Source organism: Phaenicophaeus curvirostris, chromosome 14, assembly GCF_032191515.1.
Source record: "Phaenicophaeus curvirostris isolate KB17595 chromosome 14, BPBGC_Pcur_1.0, whole genome shotgun sequence".
NCBI lineage: Eukaryota > Metazoa > Chordata > Aves > Cuculiformes > Cuculidae > Phaenicophaeus > Phaenicophaeus curvirostris.
In genome coordinates this window covers 15,129,287-15,153,940 of record NC_091405.1, presented here as the reverse complement: position 1 = coordinate 15,153,940, position 24,654 = coordinate 15,129,287, and the positions used below count along the sequence as shown (strand labels likewise).

The following is a 24,654-nucleotide window of genomic DNA, read 5'->3' as shown; positions in this document are numbered from 1 at the left end:
GTTCTTTACACCCATCTACCTGTAGCAATTTATTCTGCCTTAGAATTTACCGTGTGTGTGCCTTGTAACACATAGTAGTTGACAGAGGGAGAAGTCCCGCGTACTCAAAACAACGGCAGTCATCCTCTGTCCATCTGTGAGTGTGGGATAAAATTTTCCAAGGAAAAACAACAGAGGAAATTGGTTGTTGCACTTGTCTGGTTTCCTGTACTTTGATTATCCATGTAAGTTGCTGCAGGGGTATTGAGGTCAATGCTGGAATGAAGTTCACATGCAACTGAATCAGCTGCTGAGATTCTGCTGTTGCCACAGTGACTGCTTTGATCCTTCTCAGTAGCCACTCTGTGTGACTTGGGAAAGCAAAGAGCAGCTGTCTGCACAGATTGCTGCTATTAGAGCAACTCTTCGTATGTCTTTGTAGTCACGCTCCAAAAGCTTGTTAGGAATCTGTGATGCTGGTCAAGACTTGTAGTGCCATGCTAAGCTGGCCCTTGCTGAGGCGTTCTGGCTGCTCGGTGCACTGTCTCTGCAGCCTGCACCATGAATAGGGAACAAATTACTTCGCCTAGATGACTTTTTTTGGAGCCGTTAACAAGTCTGCAAGATGGGGGTAAGCTTACATCATTTTGCCTCTGAATATATTCAAAGTCTTAGGTTTCTATACAGTGCAAATTGGGGGACTCTACTTGTTTTGTTGTGCTGTTGGGTGGCAGTTTGTAGGTTTCTTTGATCTGGAACATAAACTGAAACGCCTGCAAGGAGCAGCTATGCTGTACACCTGCAGATGTGAAACACTGCAAATGCAAAGTAGGTATATGGAAGCAGGTGTTTTCTTTCCTGACCTTGCAGAGGCGGATGGAAACCAGTGGATGGTTTTAAATCTTTTTAGATTAGAACAAAATTGAATTCTTTTGACTCTGTGTATGGGAACTATGGCATCCAAGGGTATAGATCAGAAAGAGAAGCTGGAATTTTGAGTATAAGCCTTTCATATTGTGATAAACAACTACAAATCAAAATCTGATTGCTAATTACATGTGCAAGTAATCTACTTCATCAGATGGAAATCTCTTGGCACCTAGAATGTTTTAGTCATAGGATACTGTGTCCCAAAAGTTTTCCTGGCAGCCCGATACCAGTGATTGTGAGTTTAGTAAACCTGCAGTAAGGATATCAAAATGCTGATTTCTAAACCTGCTTTGATCACTGTTTCCTCAAACACCTACATCTGTAGTTTGATTGCTTGTTCACAATGACAGCCACAAGTACACTGTTAATTGATTAAACCATAACGATAGTATTAAAATGCGGTCTGTTATGAAATAGGTAGTGTGGAAGAATATTTTAAGTCTGAGTTTACTGAGAAAGTATTTCTTTACTAAACCAAGTTTTGATTCAGAAATTTTAAAAGCATATTTTTTAGGGCATTGCTGGCACTTGTGTTAGGAAAGAAGTGGCCCTTTAAGACTAGAGTTGGATGTTTTCATGACCAGGTGCATCACAGAATTGAGAGTCACCTGACTCTCGTTGGGCTTCATAAGACAACACGGAAGGTTTCATGGTCTTTTCTGTAGTGTAGGTGAGTGTGGAGTAGTGTTTAAGAGAGAAAAAAAAGAGCAGTAGTTGCAAAAATAGTAGGGAGCAGGTTTTGTCTAAGGAATGTGTTATTTTTTTTTTCTGTTTCTAAAGCTTAGAAGAAGTTTGGAAGTGATTTAAGTAACGTGATAATACGGTAAGCATTTTGAGTTATGCTAGTAAGTAAAATGTTGAGACTGAATATATTAATTAGAGATGTTTACAAATGTTTTTTTTATTTTATCTTCTTTTTTTGATTTTTACACCTAGAGCTTGAACAGAGGATGGTGTTCTTTTTCAAGTTTTGTGCTGCTAAATAATTAGGTTCACTTACTGTTGGAGTAACTCTGTTTTTATTGTTCTTGGGCTGTTTTTAAAGGTAACAGGAGGTGGGAACTTTTAGGATGTTGTTAAGTAAGAACCAAGTAGCTTTTATCTCTTTCTTTTTTTTTTCCCTCATGGTATGTGAGAGATTTCAAGTGGAGATGTGCTTTTTGGTTTATGGGCAAAAACTCTTTCTGGAGATGTTTGGCTCCTGACTGAGAAGGTAATGGATCTCCCACTAGAACTGTGTTCTCTTCTCCACTGTTCATTTATTTTCCTTTATTTTCTTGAGTACTAGAACATCTGAGGGGTTGGGTTTAGGTGTTGTGATATAAGACCATCTCCTAGAAGGGGTATTTGAGTAGTTAGAGCCCCAGGGTTTTCTTCCTGAAGGTGGATGGAGTATTTGAGTTAACTTCTCCTTCCTGTTTAACGTTTTTGGTGGCCTTGTTTGTGTGAAGGTGGTAAGTAGCACATATGTGGGTAAAACCAGCTATGTGTTGAAATTTAGACTCCCTGCTACAAGTTTGCTACGGAGTGTAAAGAAAGGACAGTATCAGTCTGAAGCTTTATTGATTTCCGAATACTATATGGGGAAGTTCAATTCAAACTACTCTTCAGGTAGTTTGAATGTACAAAATGAAATGTAAGAGTAATGGGTGGTTACAAACCAGAGGACATTTGATGAGCACCCCAAGCACTGAGCAGTTTATGCTGAATGAAATAAAGGCACCTTGGCATAAGGCCTCACAGCTTTTGCACCAGAATTAAAGCTAACTTTGCAGAAGAAGCAGCTGCTGTAACTGACACACTGTCTTCAAGGTTTCTCTTTTCAACAACAGAGAGTTGTTCTACCTTATACTCCTCTCATTTCTCACAGGAAGCTTTCCTTAGTAGTCCTTGACTTGTTACTTTGTAGTCTATCAGTTTGTAGACTGAAATGCTCACAGCTGTTTCTCATGAGAAAATAGAATAATGTAGTATAACCAATGATTACTTGTTGCTAATGGAGAATTGTCAAATCAGCTTGTAAAACAATGGCTTGCTTTAGCAAGTAATGTATAAAATGTGTTGTGAACTTCGATTAAATGGCTTCACTTGGATCATATTGATCACTGTGTGTTGTCCCATGTTTTCTTCCATCATAAGAGTAAGTTCCTAGCTGGTCAGCCAGTGCATGCTGGGGCTGTAGTAGGGAAGGAAACCTGTTAAAGGGGGAAAAAAAATATAGTCAAAAACATTTGCACTATAAATGGGGTCACTAATCATAATTAATAGGCTTGTGGGACTTGCCCATGTAGCCCTACTAAACTTTTTGGGGCTCAGTTGTGAGGTGCATATGTAGTAAATACATAAAATGTTATGTTCCAATGTAGTGATTTGTTTTAAAATGCTGTTTCCTGACTTAACATAAAATGTACTGCCAAAAATCAGATAACCAATTGTTAGTTTTAATTACATTATGCTTTACTCTTATCCCCCTTTACTTTACATGTAATACTAAACCAGTGTAATCAACTCTGGCAATTCATCTGTTTGCTATAGCGCAGCATGCATGTATCGATTGTCACATGAGAGCCCTATCATCACAGATAGATTTTTGAAGAGTTTGGATTTGATACCTTAGTTTTCTGCGAGGTATTCTTGTATCAGAGTATGACAGAGCAGTTTGAATGGGTGCTTGAGACTAGCTGTACTAGACTAACTTTTATTACTCGATGTTGAAAGCTTCTGCTGCCCTCTTGTGGTGTTTTGTATGGATACATTTTTTGCCCGGAAGCTGTTAGACTACCAGTTTTCACTTAAAGTTGAAATTTTAGCTCCTGGTAGAGTTAAAGATGTCTTTTATTATGATAGGCAAGAGCTAATGTTACAGATTGTGGGGTGAGATAAGTTGGGTACCATGCGAACTTCATCAGTATCATGTTGCTTGTGCAAGTTGTCGTTTTGAGAGTTTCTAAGGTATTGTGGAGTAGCTGCTAATGTTACTGAGCTTTGTAAACAGTGTAACTGAGCACTTAAAATGTTTGTACTGTGGTAATCTGTATGGATGATCTGCTGTACATCAGAAATCTCGTTGATCTGTACAGTTCTACTCTAGGATGGCTGTGTGTGACTGCTGCACCTGCAGAGAAATTTTAGAAGGGTACTGATCGTAAAAATTCTAACCCTATTAAGTTTTACATCTATGTGTCTGAAGTTACCATCTCCTGATGATTGAGTCAAAGTAAGCTGGGTGGGATTCTGGAGTCACTTGATGAAAGGGTTTTAGGCAATCCCCAGTTAAGCCTTGGTACAACCAGAACCACTCACTCAGGCTGCAGCCCCTCTGCTCATCTGCAGTGTTGAAGCTTTCCAGGGGGGAGCTGAAGATAGGTGGCTGTCTCCTAGTGGCTTTAGGCAGTCACAGGGGAGAAGTTTTGGTTCATTGTGGTTTTGCAGTGATGTGGATGTGCATGCATAAATTCAGCTGAAATAATTCTTTGGTTCAGGGTCTGAGCAAATGAAGTTCCTTTGGACCTTAACTCTCTGGGCTGAAGTCAAATACTTAACATCACATTACAAGTGGTAACTTAAAGTGGGAAGATGAACTTCTTAAGGCTTGCATATTTTCTGGCTTGCAGCTCTTGTGTTGAGCTTCATTTCTGTGCAACCTCTTTACCAGTTGCAAAGTGCAAGAATATGGTGAAGTTAAAATCAAAGGCCCCTCTAAGTGTTGTGCATGTGTTGGCACTATGGTTTTTTTTGGTAGCACTTAATGAAAGAAGATTGTGATTCATGATAATGGCTCCAAGGAACTTTTTTTTTGTTGCTTTTTATTTCAAAGTTAGGAATGAAGGCATTAGCTTATTTCCCTTTTTATTTAGTTCAGTGAAGTTTAAATACTCCTTCATTTTTTGTGTATGAGCATTTTCAGATGAGTTTCAGAACAATTAGATGGAGGAGGTGTGTCAATGAATTTATCTGTAAAGTTATGTTTTAATAAGTGCCACACTTGAGGAAAAGGCAGTTGGTAGCACACAAACACGAACAATGTCAAAGCTAAACCTACTTATACAAAAATGAGATTTCACTGCTCGCAAGAGGGCACTGCAACTTTACTGTTGAGCATGTAATTGTGAGCCGTGAGATCTAGCAACAGAAAGGCAAATAGTATTGTCACTCTCCAGGACAGTTAAGTCTAAAACCAAACTCTTAACAGTAAGGATTATCAGCATTTTTTTAAAAAAAACCCCACAAACCAAACAAACCCAACCACCCTGAAAATAAATTATTTCAAGTAGTGCAGAAAATTGCATTGAGAGCTTTTAAAATACAATGTCTTTTTTTCAGCTTCAGGCTATAAGAATCATAGCTGGTGATGACACAGTAAGACAAGTTACATACAGCAATCGGTGATCTCATATTTAAAAAAAATTACAGTCAGACAGTATGTAACTGATTTATTTACTTATCAAAGCTTTAAATGTCATTAGACAGCTCAGTAGGCAAGTCATAGTTAAGATTGTTCACTTAGTAAGGATTAATTATAGCCTCTAGCATACCAAGTTTATTATGTCCAATAAGTATGGCAAACAGCTGGAGGAACATGTTTGTCTTTACACTTGATAGCATTCTCTTGCCTTGAGGTCTGACTCCTGAAAGAGTAATTAGTTGCTGTGGGTGAGTTGTTCCTAATTCTGCTAACTGGCTTTTGGTGTGTGTTTCTGTGCTTTAAGTAAAATGAAATGAAAGTGTTGGGTCTGATACTGAAGCTGTCAATATGTAACTTTTAAAATAGTGTCTGAACTCTAAAGCAGAGTGTTTTTGTCTTATTGTTTATTGGTTACACTTAATCCATATATTCATTGGATTTAAACTTCTGGCCTAAAATGATTTTTCTCTATGGAAATATGAAGGACTGGCAATCCCCAGATGGCTGGGCTTCTCAGATCTGCCTGCTGAAGAAATTAATTATAACAGGCTTCTTTTACAATTTTCCATAACAGTTCTTTCACTTGTGAAAGTACTTCCCATTGAATGACAGAATAGGAATCCCGAGGTTATGAATCTGTGCTCAGAGATCCTACTGTAAGCTTTTAGGGGCTTAAAATATTTGAGTTGATAGTACTTCCCACCCTGAATGGGTTAACTTCTGAATTCTTGCTTGAGCTGCGCTTCCCCCTCATTTTCAGCTGATGCTTTACTTTGACTTTTCAGCTCTGAGCCCTGTCTTCTTTCCCTTTCCTTTTTTTTGTTGTTTGTGGTGTACCAAAGATGAAAGAACCAGGTTCTGTTACAGGTATAACTGCAATTTTTATGTTGAAATAATGGTCTTCATTCCAAGCTATCAGTTTATAAGTCTAAGATATTTGCTTTCTGCTTCATTGGTAAAAGAAAGTATACTATTTAATTCAAGTATAAAAGCAGTCTAAAGGGGAAGTCGTCTTAACTTAAAAGTATGTGTCCTGTTCATGTCTCTAATAGGTATAACTACTAATTTCTAAATTAAAAACGAAACTACTAATTTCTAAAACTACTAATTTCTAAAATATTTCTTATTATGTTCCTTTCCATGCGGTGATTTTACATTTATCTCTTATTCGATGCGTTATTGTAAACCCCAAGTATTGAAGCAGTACTTGTAGATCTAGAGTTTCATACTGTTTTGCAACACTGAACTGTGTAATAGACTATAGATACTCTGCTCCAATATGAGTTCCTGCATCAGCAGGATCAAGTTAAGGTGGTAAACTTTCTAATAGTTAGTGGTGGTTGCTGAGAGGATATTGTGACTTCTTTTTCTTGTGACAAACCATGTAACTTAAGGTCTAATGTTGTGTGTGATCTTCAAGAAAAGAATCCTTGTACTAGTAAATCTGGAAGGAAGCTGTATGTGATCTGGCTGATAGAGTACTTGTCAGATCATTAACAGAAATTATTTTTGGTTTGCAGCTCAGGCTATGTAACAAGTCTTCCAACAAATAGATTCCTATCAATCTTTGGTAGATAAGAATTTGATGTGGGAAATTTCAAGTGCATGTTTTTTGTTTTGCTTGTGCAGAGGTAATTGTGTCTTCTGGCAAAATAGACCAAAGCTTAGAATCTCAGGGTCTTTAATTCTATCATGTCATGTTGTAGGTTTGCTGTTTCTCTGTCTTCCTCTGTCACCTGGCACATGGCAGAAATTTATCATTTAACCATTTGGTGAGGTTTGTTTCTTACTGATGTCAAAAAAGCATGCACGCAAAGCTCAGGGTGTGACGTCATTCACTTAGGAATTCTAAAAGCCCAGTTTTTAAACTTAGTTCAGTGAAATTGTCAAGTACTATTACATATTTACTAGTTTGACAGGCTTTTTTTTTTTTTTATTTCAGCCAGGCAAACACAGCTTGTGTTTCTAGAGAACAGATTGTTGTGGTTCCTTCTCCTTTGTGTAGAGAAACACAGGCGTATTTGACAGCAACAGAACATTGGGATTGAAACACTGACAGGCATATATGAATGGGTTTTCTGTGGAGCTGTTTATCATCTTAATCTTAGGTTAATAAATAGTAAGTAGGTGTTCCTTTGAGAGTACACTGCTAAATTAGTCCCTAATTGCAATAATAAGAAAACAGTCTTTTTTTTTCATATTGCTGTTTAGAGTTTAAAAAAGACTGACTTGACCTCAGTTTCATAGCAAAATCTGCTGAAGTTACATATTTGGACTAGGCGTAGTTAGTACAAGTACTGAATATCACCAGTCTGGTTTAGGTATTAAAATAATAACAGCCTCCTTTCAACCCCCTCACCCCCAATAAGTAGAGGGATGGCACAATGTACTTTGTGCAATTAAAAGTTTTAATGCTTCCTTTCTATTTTCACTGGAAATGCATAATACAGTTGTGGGAAATGGAGTAATGTGTTATAGTACCCACAAAATAAAAATTATTTTTGTTGTGTATCTGCCAAGTAACTGCAGTTCATTCTTGCTTCGAGGTGCTTGGCCAGGTGGATCTGGTTGCTGGTGATTAAAAGCTGCTAATCAATCTGAGTAAGATGATAAAAGTATTAGCTAAATGCATGACAGAAGGCAATTCTTTTGAACATGTCGATGGACCTTGTACAAAGTGCGCAGCGCTGAGTGGATATTATCAGTGGAGCAGTGTGCAGTTATATTTCCTATCATGGAAACATTTTTCAGGCTTGCTAAGGAGACATTGTGCTGAGCATGCTTGCTGTGGGAAGGTGCAGCTGTTTCTGGTATACAATTTGTCCACAAGGGGATTTAAACTGTTTGAAGACTGCTGGCTTCCCTTCAGGAAGCTGAGTATTTCTGCTCAAAACATGTTGTAGGCCCTAATACTTTACTGTGTACTGTAGTGGTAATGTGAAATAAAGCCATAATGTATTCCTGCATAGCCCATTTAACTAGCCTGAAATATTTCAACACCAGATTTTTTTTTCCCCCTCAGTAGACCTATGTTTTAGAGGTCACTTCTGCAAAAACTTTGCATTCATTACCTGTAGTAATGAGGAAGATGTTTCTTTTCAGCTGTTTGGTTAGATGGTGTACAGGCTTGCCTTGTTTATTAGATGATTTGGTTATGAATAAGTATTGTCTGTCTTTTCAGCTACAGCATCTGCCAAAGCAACTCAGAGTTGGAGCTGGGTACAACACCACATACTAGAGTGAGGATCCTGTACTGTATGTGAGCAAATTCCCCACTACTTTTGTGAAGACGCTGGGGGATATTCCTGTGCGTTAAATGAGAGGACATGAAAAAGATCTTTTAAGTCTTAGATTTTATTTTTTTTATTAGAGACTTCTTAAGAAACTAGTATTGAAATTTAGAATGAGTTTTATTGCGAGACTGGGATGAAGATGAAGGCAATCCTTTTTCTCCAGGGGAAGCATGACCAGGGTCATACAAGTCCCTGCACGATCTTTAAGAAATAATACCTAGCTAAATCTGTTAAGAGTTGCGGAAGTTATGTGCTAGGTGAAGGGGATACTCCCACTTATGTATTATGTGACTTATTAGGCTGGTATCTATAGCTTCTTGCAACTGTTCTCTATCTGTACATTAGGTCCCCAAAACCTGTTTCTTACTTATCATTTGTCTTCATAATAATATTATTCAGCTAGGTATCAGGCATTGGTTGCTAAGTGTTACTTGATTGTTTAAATTATCACATTCAAATATTGGATGCTTTTCAATGGTTGTGCCAGAAAGTGTTCCCCATGTGCTGTCTTTAGCTAATTTATAGACAGTGTCTTAGTTTAATCAAAAATAGTGATGTAGTCTACCGCATGATTAAGTATAGCGTACTTTCTCATTTGTCTGGCTATTATGTACTTCAAGTTTTGGGAAGGAAATGTAGGATAGAAACAACTAGTATGGTTGCTATGGGAACAATTATTTGCTGCAGTTGAATGAGAAGGTAGCTGTTGGTGTTTAAGTTTATAATGTGTCAGCATATTGACTGTTTACTAAAACAAGGCATGGCCAGGCTGTATTAGAGGGCAGTGGGTAACTTTAAGAATGGGATAGAAGTGTAATCACCTTGAGCATATAGCATAATTACCTTAAGTATAATCACACATTAAGCTTTATTCAAGTACCTCTATATTAAGTTCTTCTGCATTTATTGTCTAGGTGTTATGTATGGCACTTGCTGTCTGAATTGCAAGGAATCTTGGACTATAACCAGAAGGACATTAGTACTTTAGCTCTGTGTTTTCTCGTGTTGGAGAAACCTGTTTTGAAATCTTCCAGTATTTTCAGGGATGTAATAAAGAGCCTTGTGGAAAGTTTTGACAGAGGAATTAAGAGGTGACCCAAATAAACACCTGACTCTGAAAGCTGACAAACTTTTTTTTTGCTTGCTATTGCAGAAAATACTAAACTAATGAAGGAGAAGGCAATGAGACCCTGGTGGTCCTAAGTAGCAGGTTAGTGTGATTATCTAGGTGCCTTTTATCCTTAAAAACCTAAGACTGTAATCTCTGACCATGTCATGTTTTTATTAAGATATAATGTATTTATAATTGTAATCATCCGGTGCAGCTCTTGGGACTAGCAAGGGCTGCCTGCATAATATTGCACAATTGATATGGTGCTCAGCTACCATCTAGTGGGGGACTTGAGACAGTGTTCTGAAAATGCAGTCAAGTAAACACTTGTTAATATACAGGTGTTCACTTTGGGGAATGCAATGCAAGGAGCCTTCTGTAGACACCTACCAATAAAAAAATTAAAAAAGTTCTTTAATTGACTGTTTATGCCCCGAGTGGGCTGCAATACCAGTTAGAGCATACCAGTTACGGAGTCTGTCCAAAAGCCTGGAGGGCAGCCTGAAGAAGTAGTTAAAAAAAAAAAAGAAGACCCTGGCACAGAAACAAGTGCCGATGCTATCTAGAATTTAGCTGTTAAGGATAGTGCCTGTGACAGAACAAGCTGAAATTGGATATTGATGTGCTACAAATACAGACTGCAACTATGAAGTAAGCAACTTGTTTATTGGCTTTTTGTGCTTGAAGGGATTGATTTTTGTGTTACTGACTCTGGAGTTAAAGACAAGTTTCATATTGGATCTTAAGGAAATCTGTGTTTACAGACACCTGATGCGAGATTGCTGCCGAAGACGATGAACTCTCTGCATGAATACTCAAGGAAAGCTATGTATGTTTATGAGAAGCCTTGCTGTCAACCTCACCTCCTGGAAACTTGGACTGAATCTTAAGGAATCTTGTACAAATCTGTGAAGTCCTAAAACCTGAGCATTAACTGATTTTAAAAAACCCAAACAAATAAACCAAATGTGTATGTACTGGTTTTGATTGTCTGACCCTGAAATGTTTTCTATTGCAATGGCTTTGAAGTATGAATAGTAATTGCATTTGTTGGATGATCTGAAAGTGTAATAAGAAACATAACAGAAAAGCAATTTAGTATTTAAAAACCGAAGTATGTGTGAAGCTATGTCTGTTCTCAAATATGCAGTTTGATCCATCAATCTATGTTCATATTTACTATGTAACTGCAATGTATCTGATAATTACGAACTCTATTGTAGCAATTTAAAAATCCTGATTATAATCCTTGTTGCTTCTACTTGATGCAAATACTTGAAAATTTCTCTACAGGTTTGTGCTTAAAGACTTAACTGAAGTAAATCACTCTTCGAACAAGGCCTAAACCATTTGCATTTTAGGTTTATGGCAACCTGGTTAAAAATTGCCTGCTAGATATTTACTTCCATTATTAACAATTTGCACTAGAAGATGTACGTATGCAATGACATGAACATCGTTAGTTGTAGATTTCTTTGTGGACTAACCTATGCTGCCGTTTCTTTAATTAAAAAGAAGTCTGACAAGTCTTAAAGCTTATTCATTAATTGCGTGCTTGTGAATAATGCTTATGTAAGTTCATTCTGAGGAGGTGAACTCTGACTTATATGTCCATTAAAAATGTGGAATGGTGTGTATTTCTTCAGTGGAGGTATAGAGCCCAAACATATCAACACAGGTTGTAAGTCATCTTAACTGATGTATTTATAGAGGTGGATGATTGATTTATAATAGCACTGAACTTGTGGGTTTTTTAATAGCTAGCTATAACAACTCAAGAACAAGGAAATATATTCAGGACTTGCATTTTGTAAATATGGCAGCTTTTAAAGTTATTTTGTTATTTATTTTCATTATAGTCTCAAGAGCTAGTGAAGGGAACAGAAGTTTAAAGGCGGTTGGCACTTCCAGTTCCATGTTCCACAGTTGTTAGGCTTAAGCCGTAGTTAGATTTAGAGCCTCTAGCAAAATATGTGTTGGTTTGTGGTTTTGTATGTCCATGTTAGCATCTCTTGTTTTAAATGCTGATAAACTTCACTTGGGAGTATGAAATGCAGCTGCTGACTCTGTGTAAACTGAGCCTTCAGCTGGAGAAACTTAGGCATAATTTTACTGCCAGGGAACAGTTGAACTGATAGGTTAGCCACATGTGTGTTTTTGTATACTTAGCAACCTGAAGCACATGGAAGCTGAATCTGGAAATTTATAGTGGGAATTACTCTGACACTGAGTGGCTGTCATATTTGATGGGATGGGTGTTATCTTATTTTAGAGTAATATTGGACAATTAGATTGAGATGTTCAACAAGCAATACAGGTGTTCCTCAGCCAACTGGAAGTGGCTCCTGTGAACAGAGCTGTCTTGCTACTGATGGTATATGTGGTAGATAAATATTCCTTTTGTTTTGTGAACTGGATCCAAAGTTCTTAGTAGTAGGTGGGGCGTGAGGCTTACGTGTTTGATCATATAGAAACTTGGTGTGTTTCTCTGCCTCTAGAGACTCATTGCAGGATTTCTTATTGTGTTTACAGCTTCACTGCCTTGTGGGAGGAGGAAGTTCCAGTTCCAGGAAAAATTGTACTACTTTGAGTTGTGACTACCAGTTCAGTTTCTGTGCTTTACAGCTGGCAGTTCTTACATGAATTTTTAAAATGGCACTTGATTCTCAAGTACTTAGCTTAAGGCATTGACTGGATAGTTATTGAGCAGTTCTTGATACAGACTAGAGGTTGTGGAACTTGGTAGTAGGTTATAGTGTATTTATAGGAAGAGAATATATTGTTTTAAGCAAGTTATTTTTACTGATGCTTTGCTTTCATATCTCGGAAGTTAAGTAGATGGTGTTTTGAGATTTTAGCATAGTGGTACTGAATGCCCTGTGGTTTCTTTTAGACACTGCATAGAAGTCCCTTGTTCCTTCTGTTTTCACTAAGAGATAGTCCTATGACCTGCTTCCTTTAACTGAAAGAGTTATGCAGTCTTCTACAGCGTTTTCTCTTCCCCACAAAAAAGGGTTATCTAGTATTCTGTCTTACTGCATTCTTCATCATGTCTTCCCATGTGGCACAGCAAATCTGTTTGCATGTTGGATGTATGGCTCTTCAGAGCTGGGGGTTTTGGGTTTAGGCTGATATAACAGATAAACTGTAATAAGCTACTGCTGGCAAGGGAGGTGGGGATGCAGACTGGTTTGTTCATATCTAAAATAGTTTTTGAAAATCATCCTCTGCTGGATCCACATGTACAGTAGTGTTGTGAAGCCCTGAGCAGGGCTGGAGAGCTGTCTCTCGCTACCTGGTAATGTGTAGAGCTGGCTCAGAAGGTTGTATGCTGTACTATAGTGTGTTACAAATACTGCAGGAATGGAAATCGAGGTGGTGGGCACACACTTTCTTGGGTCTTAGTCTGGTCTAAGAGTATTTGGCCTCCAAACACAGGGGCTTTCAGTGCTTTTTTCAATTTTTTTGTTGCTCCTGTTCCTTAATCTTACCTTTGTATCCTGGGATCTTTTATACACCCTTGTCTTCAGCTGCTGCCTTGTCATGTAACATCTGTCTCTCTCTTTGGGAGGAGGAACAGTTGGCATATTATCTTTAAATCAAAGGAAGAGGAAAACTGCTTATGCAAGAGTTGATACGCAACCATTGAGTAAATAAGTATTGCTGAGTCCTGGTAGTGCCTACTTCAGTATTGTAAAAGCAACAGCAGCAAGCGAAACAAGCAACACCTCTGGAAACTCATTTGTTTTTTACCCATCTATGTCTAGTCATCCTTAATGGAATAGCTCTGGGGGCCTGGAAAGCATTATGCTCATGAGTTTACTTCTCAAGGGTTCTGGGGTTTTTTTTGTGACATTTCGAATACAGCAAGATTTGTTTGTGGGGTATTGCCCCCTCCCAACTGCTTTTGATAAGCACTAACATTGCTCAAGAAATTACCTTCAGTGCTTAAGAGAGAGTGTGTCTTTCTAAACAAAACTATACAAAGATAATTAAAAAAAACCCTTTTTAATTCAAGTGCTCTCTTCCATAGAAAAGTTAAATGTCATTTTTCCGATAGGTTGCCAGCAGAATTTCATATATGTGTCTTAATCTCCGCAGTGGAAACAACAGGGACTGTTGGAGAGGTCAGTCAATAGGCTGAACTGGAATTTGTGGTGAGATCTCTGGCTAGGTGCTTTTGGAATTCTTCCCACCTGCGATTAAAAATACTATTTCTAATTAGTTGAAATGCCAGGAAGCTTGTGTTAGATGAAGTGAGACCTCATCTGCATATCTTTTTTCCTCCTCTTCCAGCTGTCGAACACTTAAAGCATACCAAATACTTGGTGAGACCTTTTAAATTTCTTCAGAAGTACTGAATCACTGAAGCGGAGGATTTTGAACCGTCATTTATGTAAATATCTGTTGGATAAACCCACTAGAGGGCAATGTTGTAAAAGGGATGGCGAGGCTAGCAGCAGTTTGCTGCTGATCAGTAGAGAAGAGAGCAGGGCTCTCATCTTGCTCGACTCTTAAGTCTACCAGTCGAAAGGCTATCTGGTTTTAACCAGCAAGGCTTTGATCTAAAATTTAGTCATTGTTATGAATCGAATGCTCCATCTTTTTCTGCTTAGTGTTTCTGAGCTCTGCAGGCTGGCGTTAGAGGCAGAATATTCCGTGTGCTGCCACTCTGTCAGCATCTTAACTGGTTTTGCTGTTGTCAAATATGATTCTGAAACTCTACAAATTACTGTATTTCCAAGTTAAGTAGTGGTGAAAGGTAAGGCTTTGAGCAACCTGAACGAGTGGGAAGAAGTGTCTGTGCCCATGGCAATGAGGTTGGAACTTGATCTTTAAAGTCCCTTCCAACCCATTCTATGATTCGATAAGGTTGGTGGCCTGAGGGAGGATCCTGTTAGGAGACTTCTATGGAAATACACCCTGCCTCTGAACTCTAGTAACCTTGAGGTTTCAATTTATTTATTTTTAATTTTTTAATTGGCTGAAAAATGTAGTTTTGCTTTGCTTACAGAAATGCTATGGTAGCACTCTAGTGGGAGTTCAGAGTAACAATGGAAAGAATTTTTTTTTTATTATAGTAAATGTTTTGAACTGCTATGCACTCCAAATGTGAGAAGAAAACGTGCTTGAAGTAGAGTTACAAATCCTAATGACTTCAGGCTTGCTGTCCTTAGGTGATTATTCTGAAAAAACTGGAACCAAACAACTTTAGCTCTAACATTGAAAACAGTAGATTGAGAATCTGTTTTAATTTTAATGTGTTTAATTATTTTACAGTGGGGTAAGAAAATTAATTACTCTCCAATGTACAGAGGTGTGGTGTGGCTAGATGATACCATTAAGAAGCTAAATTCTTTGCATGTAAGAGTGAGAGCAAAAGCAACTGAATTGTTTTATTCATAAGTCTCTGCATGTAGCTCTAGAGAACTCCAAAAGTAATGACTCCTTGGAAGCAGGCTTTCTGACTGAAAGCTATTTCCTGTATTTGTCACACAGTTCTGCAGTAAGTAGAAGTGATCTCAAATTAAAAAGAATATTTGTTTCAGTCATCTACAAAGTATTCGAGAGCCTACTTAGAGGCTGTCATAGTAAATGCTGTTTTCTTGTATCCTTGAATCTTTGATCCTTTTTATTTCTGCAGTTTCTGTCAAGGTGAAATTGCTGGTTTTTGATAAATATCTTTTAAATTATCTGCCGAAAACGTCTTGCATAAACAACAAGCATGTGTAGTATTTATCTGGTTAAATTGCTTCCCATGGTAAGAAAGAAATATTCTGAACAGATCCTTCCAAAGAAGCCTAAATAGTAGTCTGAGTACTCTGTCTCGGCTACTTATTTGCTGCTCTCGAAGACTATGCTTTCATGTTTTAACTCCTGAATGCTGGCATAATTTTTTTTTTCTGTAGCTATTTACCTCTGGTTCCTGATCCATCTTGGAGTCAGCTTCCTGACCCTGGTCCGCTTCATTTAAACATCTGAAAGCTTGTGCTGACTCTCCCTCCTTATCCATTGGACTCCAGCTTACTGTATGAGTATCAGAACAGGGCCATCTCTTGGCTTGAATGTCTTTAAGTTTGGATTGTACTGGAATGGTTGCAGTATTTGCCTCAGGTCCTATTTGGATAGGCTTAAATCCTCTGGTGAAATAGTTGTTACAACCGACCATTGTTTGCTTGTTTCTAACACTTCTATGCAAGCTGGTCATGTTAAGCATATGTATTGTTAGTAGATAATCCTTTTGCGATGGCAATTGCGTGTAGATCCGTAGTTTATTTCTGAGACTGTTCTGGTATCTGAAAGGTAAAGAGTCAAGATGATTCTTTAAGTGCAGTCTTCAGTGGTCAGAAAAATTTTGTAAGGGTTCAGCAGAGTTGGTCACTTCCAGATTCAGTAGTTAGTTATGTTGTGATCAGTTACTGAGAAAGTTTGAGATGGATCTCTGTTTTGGCTTGTAATGTAGCCAGGAAAACATTGTTGTTCTGCTTATTTCAAATCACTCTTTGTAATCAACAAGACTAATATTTGAGCATCTGTAGAACATAAACTTTGATTTTTCAATTTTTTTAATTAAATGCCAATTTTTTTTGTATGTATTTGCGTGCCAACTTGGTTAAGCATCTTCTCTCAGTAAGGTCCTAGAGCTTGTTGAAGTTGGAGCCAAGCTGTCTTCCACTGCTCCAAGTGTATGGCAATATTTATAGCTATATTGATATATTTTACCATATTTTCATTCCTCTTGTTGTCTCTTGGTACTCAAGCAAATGATATGTCCAATTTTCCTGGTCCCTATGCTGAGTGTGGTATATGAAAACATGTTCAGCATACAGCATTCTTTCCATTGTTCCTTAATTATTATCACTTGAAAGACAATAATTTTGAAGTGAAATCCAATTGCTCTGTTAGTTCAAACATCTGCTGGAAGATATCAATAGATAATGGTACTGTGAATTACTGCAAGCTGGATTTTTGTTACTGATGGCTGGCTGAAGTCTTTAATTTATTAACCTTGGAGCTATATTGACTAACAGTAATAGTAAACAGTTCACACAAATGGATAAGCCAAGAGAAATACTTCCTTTAAATTTTTTCTGATACTTCTTTGTCCTTTTAAGAAGATTCATACTTTTCACTGGAGATGTTTATTAGAAGTTAGGATTTCTTTGGAGGGTGTTTTAAATCTGTAAATCCATATTGAAGTTAATCACCGGTCGGAGCCAAAATCTTACTGGGAAACCATTCCTATAGAAACAAACTATTGTAATTCTAAAAGGTGCAAATGAACCTGTACTTTATAGAAGGTCAATGAAAAGTATTTTATTAGAAAACCCAACTTGTTAATTTTAGGTGCATTAAGGAGGAAAGACCTTTGTTTCATGCCAATTGATTGGTATACCTGCAGAGAAAAGCAGCTTTATGTCATTATCAGTCAATTAATATTCAGGTTTAAATGTGGATATGCTGTTGCAGTTAACTGTAAATTAATGGTTTTATTGAAGTCTTAATAGATGACAAAGCAGGCTTCTTCTGTGCTAAATTAGATCAGGTAGGGGGGAAAACCCTACAATTCTGTTATGAATTGAAAAAAAAAAACTTTTTTCTCAGAGCTTTAAATGGGTAGTTTGTTGAAGCAGCTTCTGTCTTGATCATATTGAAGATTCCTTACAAGGGATGCCACTGCTTCTTTTGGAAAGCATTCTTGCTTAGGCTTTATCATGTTTCAAATATTAGAAAGACTTCAAGTTGGAAGAATGGATTTGTACACAAGAGAGATAACCATCTAAATTTTCATCAGACTCCAATACTTGAAATTCATCTTGGACCATTCTGCTTTCTCCTTTAACATGTGCCTTGTTAGTGGTTTTCTGGAATAGTTGGGAAGAACTTCTGAAAGGGAAAGCAACGTGGGAATGAAAAACATTTCTTTTCGAGCAGGAGTAAACTTGCTAAGTGATAAATGGAGAAGGCCTTATCTTGCTTCCTGAAGTTATTAGGGCATAAAAAGACAGAAGTCAGCTCATCACAGGTAAGGTATGCGTATTACTCCATAATGCAACTGACTTCTTGGGCTTGGATGTGAGTCAGGCCTTAAGTTAGTACTTTGAATTCCGTTGAAGCGTGCCAAGATCCCTATTTTGCACAGAGGAAGGCATAAAGAACAGATATCATAAGCCTCTAATTGGAATTACTGAAACAGAAAAAAAGCTATTAGAAATTGGTTAAGGTTGAACTTAATGGTGGGTCCAATACTTGAATTGGGTTTTCTTTTTCAACTAGTATAGTGCTCCTAGGATGCTAAATACTGTATGTAGGACAAAAGGTATTACCCTATAGAAATAATGGGCTTGCATTGTTTTCCTGACCATATATGATCACAACTGATGATTTTAATTTTATATAGAGAAGAAACACATCAACTTTTTCAGTTAACAGAAAGGCTTTACAAGAAAAGACTTATGTGATCCTACAAGCAACTTATTGTCTTAAGGGGAATGTATTTTAGTGCATGATGCTCTTGAGCCATTACAATTTATAAGCTTGTGTGTCAGTATGACTATTGGTTTTTCTCTAGGGTGCTGTTACATTTGAGAAACAGATCTGCTTCTGTTGAAACACCAGTTTCTGCCCATTGTTTGAGCAGATACCTGATGTCTGTCAAGCAGTGTGTGCTCTGCTAGTTACTTTTCTCATATAGGAAAAATCTTAAAATTGAGAAGAAGGCAAATTGCTCATAGATAGGACTCTTGATAAACATGCCAACTGCAGATGTTAACTGGGTAGTACTGAAATGTATGGAAGGGGAATAAATAGAAAGTTGGTTCAATGTCTGATTTAACCATTAGCAAGCTTTTCCCTATGATCCTTAATTATCTCATTTATCTAATCCAGTGAGGTGTGAGATGCTAACTGCTGTGAAAGGACTAAGCCATCATTAGTAGCCTACCCCTATGGATAAAATAGGTGGAGTAGGAGTGTAAATTGGTTACAGTTGTTTCTAGAGGTAACCCCTGCAGGCCTTTACTTAAGGAGACTATTACTGCTGATGCTTTCCCCAGCTTTATTTTTTAAGTGCTATAGCAAATCCAGCTACTAATCTGAAGTTCCACACACTCTGTAGCTCTACTGAACATTCCTCAGAGGGAACTAAATCGTCTGCCATCCTATCTTCTCCATTTGTCATCCTCTCTTCAACTGAAGCTAAGACTTCATTATCCTTGTACTGTATTTGGAGTGACTTTTGATACCTGATTTTTTATGACACTTAAAAAAAAAATCCTGTAGCTGATTCTGTCTCTTGCATGGAATATTTATATTCTGATTTCTGATGTTGTGTAATGTTATGTTTGTCAAAATCACCACAGTATGTAAAAGAAAAATTAAGTTTCAGCATCATGAAGGGTAGTGAGAGAAGAGATTACTCAGGTACAGAATATGTACTTTCCTGTTTCTAACTGATTTTGTAAGCAAGTCCTAGAGAAAGCCAATGTTTGTATTGTCTTTTTTATCTTTATATTAAATGCTATAAGTGCAGTGTTTCAGAATAAGATTGGGTGTAAAAACTACTGCAGAATCAAACTGCAGTGAATATTGCAGCTAACCATAGACCCATCTTGACTATTTTTTTTAAAGACGTAAATCTTCATTTTTAAGATCCTGCTTTTGTGTAATATATTTTACGTACCATATATGAAATATATACTGTACATGTCGATATGTATGTATATGGAAGATCCCTTTAAAATAGGCAGAAGGGGGAGAATAAAAATAATATCAAAAGCATCATCTCTTCTCTGTTTGAATTTGCACTAACCACTTTTTCTTCTAAGTGCCACAGGCAGCAATTTCTTTTCTGCAGTTCATCTCAGTTAAAAGAAACTGTTGGTGTAGGATAGATAACTGTTCAAGGTATGGAATAGTGATCACAATTGTACCTAGGTTATTTAAATCTTGATTTGTATTTAGTGGTGCTAGTACACGTTATCAGACCTGAGACCTGTGCATGGCCTTCCTAAAGGGAAACAACATATAATTTCCCCCGACTCAGTACGTGATCGTTGTGTGTCGTATTGAGGCAGAAGGGAAAAAGCAGAGCAGATTTATAGATAATATTGGGAAACTGAGTGGACAAGAGATGAAGCAAGCCTGTGACAGGCTGCCTGCATTAGTAACATACATCTGAAATAAATATACGGGAAATGTTTTTAACATTTTGCTTTCTGCTGAAGTTGATTATTTACTTAAGAGGCCTTAACCTGTTAATAGATCTAATATGGATTTCACAGTAGCCTTCAAATTACATCTCTTTAAGTAGAGTTTAGAGGACAGAATGGTTCTACATCTTATTTGATTCTGTTGGTTTAGGAAAGCCATTTTATTCCATTTCTCTTGCACAATAAATGAAGTGGTGGCAGAAATGGAACATTTCTATGCTTATGTATAGACGTACGTAATACTTTCAGAAGCTTGTTTGTAACTGTGGCTCTTGTCCTCTAGGGGCAAGACATCTCACTCTTCCTAAAATTCTGTCTTAATTTGTGTCTCTTCAGTGAATTTTATTTTAGTATCAAGAAGTATAGGGTAGGTGTGAGACTTGAGAGAATGTATTTTTAAGAGTTGTATGACAGATTGCTACCAGTGAGAAATATAGCATGAATGTTTACAGAATTTTTGACTACCCGAGGCTTCCATCTATTTTGATTCCTGAAAGCAAGACATGAAAATTGTGACTGAAGTACGCTTAAACAGTAAGACAACTCTAGTTATGAGATGTAATACTAGTCTTCCTGTAACCAATGTGAGAACAATGCTATTTTATAAAAATTGCTATTTTTACTGTTGTATAGACACTGAGTCTCCATTCATGCTGAGGAAGAAATCATCAATTTCCATGTTGTATGGTATTATGTAAACATAAGCAGTATGAATCTTGGCTCTGACCTTCAATTTTGCTAGTAATATAAAATTAATCTTAACAGCTGAGTTAATTTGAAAGAAAAATGACATAAACCCCCAAAACAAACCTAATGAAATCCTGTAAGTAACATAATGATTACATAATTATACTTGTTTAAGTACAGGAATTGATCACTTGAACTTAATTTTTGCTGTCTGTGTACACTTTAAACACATTTATTAATTGCTTAAATGAGGGATTATTTTCATTTGATTGGCATGTTGCCATTTATTGCTATTAAAAGAATGCCATGTTTTGCAGTAAACTTAAGTGTTATTAACCTTTTCAGGGGATTTCTATTCAGCGGTGGGATTACAGCAGTTTAATGGGCTTAACAATAGAAATCTAACTAAAATCAAATACTGAATGAGCAAAAATGTAGGGATAAAAGGCATTAAAGTGTTTATATTTGAATAACTGAGGACAGACTTTTGGCTGACCCCTAGTAATTCATTTAAGCGTACAGTGGTTTTCTTTCTGTAGATGTAATATCAAGCAGTATCCTGATTGACACTTAGATTGCCTTTCTCAGTTTCTGTGCTGTAGTTTTGGCACTAGTACCATTTTTCTTTCCTTTACTGAATAGGGATGGGAAGAGCGTCTGTAAAGTTTCTTTTAATTGTAGATTTTTTGTATTTTTCAAACTAGATGGAAGATGTGGTCAGCTTCCAGTGTAATATCCAAGTGACAAAAGGGATCTCTAGCTTCAACTTGTGTTCTCCTATCCTGGAGACTTACAGACCCAGGCCATCCCCACCTGTGGGGTACGTTTGGCTGCATGTGCTTGAACTCTGATGTGGTGCCACTTGCTGGCCTCAGATTAGGCTGCTGTGCTAGCGAGAGTTGTGTGAAGCCTGTGGGGTTGGCTCCCTCAAGCTCAGAAGCAGCACTTAAATTCAGACCTTTGTTCTTCTTTGACCTGGTGGCTTGTGGTGCAGCTATCTCTGTACCTGACTCATTGGCTTAACCTTGCACTGCCCCACCACTGTGACTTTGACACCCCCCTTGGACTGATATGTGACCCTGGCTCTTGTCGCCAGACCTGTTCTGCTGTTCTTTCACAGATCCTGTAGACTGCAGCCTTTGCTGGCGAGGACGCTGCCTTACTGACCTGCTTGTTTCCTGACCTCCCTTCTCTTGTGGAACAGCCTCTTCCTGCTGCTTGCTGACTTGTACTTTCTGAAGTCTGCAGTGAAAAGAAATAACGATAGGTCAAAAATGCTAGGTATGTATCAGCAGAGTTTTCAGACGCTGTCCAAAATGCATTGAGGCATTAATGTAACGTGAAGTGGATTCAAATCAGGTGTTCTTTCACAATCTCTTCCTATAGCTGCTCTTGTACTTGTTGCTGGAGCACTGATGACCACGGTTTTAGACAGAACAAATGTTAAGTATCTTGAAATTGTTTTTAGCTTGCAATCTGTCTGTTCCTGTCATTGATTACGCAGTTTTATGAAGGAGGAGAATTTCCTAGCAGACTTGTAATTTAGTGTTGACATGTTTATTTTCCTTGGAGTTCCAAGCTGGTGTCATTGCAAGATGTTGCAGACTGAGCTTTTTTCCCTTTCTGAACACGCTATAATACTGTAGTTTCTCAACATTGCTTTAGTGCAATGCATATTTTCTCAACATGCTGTATTGTTGTGGGGAAAAAGCATTTCTGGTTGGTGCTTGGAGTGTGGTAGACGTCATGTTGCCATTTTGATGAATTACAATTTGCATTAACAGGTCTAAAATGACTTCAGTGTGATCCTGTGATCATCTAATTGTGATGTCTCTCCAATTATTAGACATGGTCACAGTGACAAGTAGACTTAATTCAAGTGTTGATGCCATTCCAATAAAATGTGCGGAAAGCTTGTGATAATCCCATGATTTCTGATTAGGGCGATGACACAATATCATAGAAATGTCAACACTATTACTAATTTATTAGTGGCCCTTAGAAGTTAGTTTAACGTAGGGAAATCAGGTGCTAAATAAGGGTAACAGTGAGATTTATTTTTTTTTAATTTTAAACCTTAAAGTAGGTTTAAGAATCTCTGCAACTTAATGGATTTCAATCTGGCTGTAGGAGTGTCAGTATTTCTTTTGTTCTCTTTTACTTTATTGCATGTTAGGACTTGTTTTTACATAATAGATAACTTGAGTTATGAAACACAGAAAAGCACTTATTGTAGTGGGAGAAGCAGCTAACCTAGATTATCAGCTGTCTACCTGGAGAAAAACAATCTAACAAGGACTTGAAGTCATTAAGCTGGTCATTTGACAAAAGATGAAATAATTCTCACAGAAAGCTCTCTGCATTAGAGTAGAGGGGAGCCTGCCAAGATCAGAAAAGGATGTTTTGAAGGGAAGATTTGTTGGTGATCAAAGAGGAAGTGTGGCAAAACATGGAGGTACACAACTAAAGCATGGAGGCTCTGGGGTTCTGTGCATTGCACTTGAAATCACTTTGAATGAAAAACTGCCATGAACAGATGGAATTGAAAAAAGAAATAAAATTATTTGGTGGATGCTGTGCAGAGGCTTTTCCTCCTGTCAAGATAATAATAGCTATTATATTGATTAAAATACTGACTCTCTAACGGAAGACTAAAAATTCAAAGACATACCATCTTTGAAATACAAAACCAGAACATAAAATCATTGGTCTGTATTTATGCATAATAAACCCAATGCTACAGATAATTATATAATGTTCATTTTAATAGAATGAAAAATGAAACAAAGCGGATGGAACTAAGAGAAGGATAGTAGGTAAAAAATTGCTAAAGTTAGAGAATGCTGGATCTATTAGATTGGATGTACCCTGGGTATTACTAGAACCCAGAGTATGAAAGTAATGAATTAAATATTGATTGAAATACAACTGTCTCATATTCATGCTGTTGGTAACCAAGGCTTTTGAAGTAAGGATGATTTTGATCAAATCATACATTTGAATGTTTCTTTCAGATCAGTAAAAATTATTTTATGTAGCTTTCATGCCTTGATATTTAGCTTCTGTGACAACATGATACAGATAAATGTATTTCCATAACAATCGTAGACAATGTTTAGCATCAATGTTAGCTTCTGCTAGTGCTGCTTGCTGCAGAAAGAAAATAGCATCACTTGGTATGTCTTGAAAGCAGCTTTTGTTATAATAATTGAAGAAAAACATGCACAGAGATGATCATTTGAGGAAAATTGAATGACAGTAAAAATGATACAGAGTAGGAAGAGAATGCGCTGTTGTAGTTATAGGAAGTTGTTTCTGGCCAACTATATTGGTGATGCCATTTGATAGACCTGAAGGAAACTTTATTTAACTGACATAATAATATGAGTTCAGATTGGTGTATGTTAAACATCCAAAATGGGTGTAAAAAACTCTTAATAAACATCAGCTGTTGAAGATTTACTTTTTAGAGCTTTAGTATTTTTCAAATTCAAGAGCTGCAGCTTTTGGATTCTTGACTGTTAGATAAGCCGATATCTATACAATAACAAGCTCTTCAGTCTCACATTCAAAATGAGAAAAAAAATATATGACTTATTAAAATCAATATTTAGGATTAATATTAAGTAATGCATCTCTGTTCTGCACATTGTCTTGTAGGCTCTTCTATGATAACCTTGAACCTTTCCGATTATAGTCAGATGTAGATTAACAAGTAACTGTGAGGTCCATACTGCTTGCTCCATATTCATATGTAGCTTATGTATCTTCAGAGCTTCAGAGTTTGTTTTTTTTCTCTTACACACATTTTTTTCTCACATTTAAAATCTCAACATTAAAAGAATAAACAAATATTACAGACTTGAAATACGTTCTACTGTTGCCTGTAAGCCTGTTTGGGGACAATGTTTCAGTCTTTATAACAAGGAAAATATATTCATGGCAAGAGTTAGAAGTCTTCACCAGGGACTGTCATGTTATACTACTGAGTAGACAGGGATACGTTAGACCACAGCTGGAAAATTCCAACAAGGGAAG

General features: G+C 37.2%; 1 long non-coding RNA gene across 2 annotated transcripts; it reads left to right on the top strand.

Annotated features, from left to right (window-relative positions):
• The first annotated feature begins 1,564 nt into the window (after positions 1-1,564).
• Positions 1,565-11,238, top strand: LOC138726689 (uncharacterized). 2 transcript variants are annotated; one of them, XR_011338468.1, is made up of 3 exons: positions 1,565-1,732; positions 9,761-9,817; positions 10,483-11,238. It is a non-coding gene; the product is annotated as an uncharacterized lncRNA (long non-coding RNA). The 2 variants fall into 2 exon arrangements; XR_011338469.1 differs by lacking the exon at positions 1,565-1,732 and adding an exon at positions 5,478-5,562.
• The last annotated feature ends 13,416 nt before the right edge of the window (positions 11,239-24,654 follow it).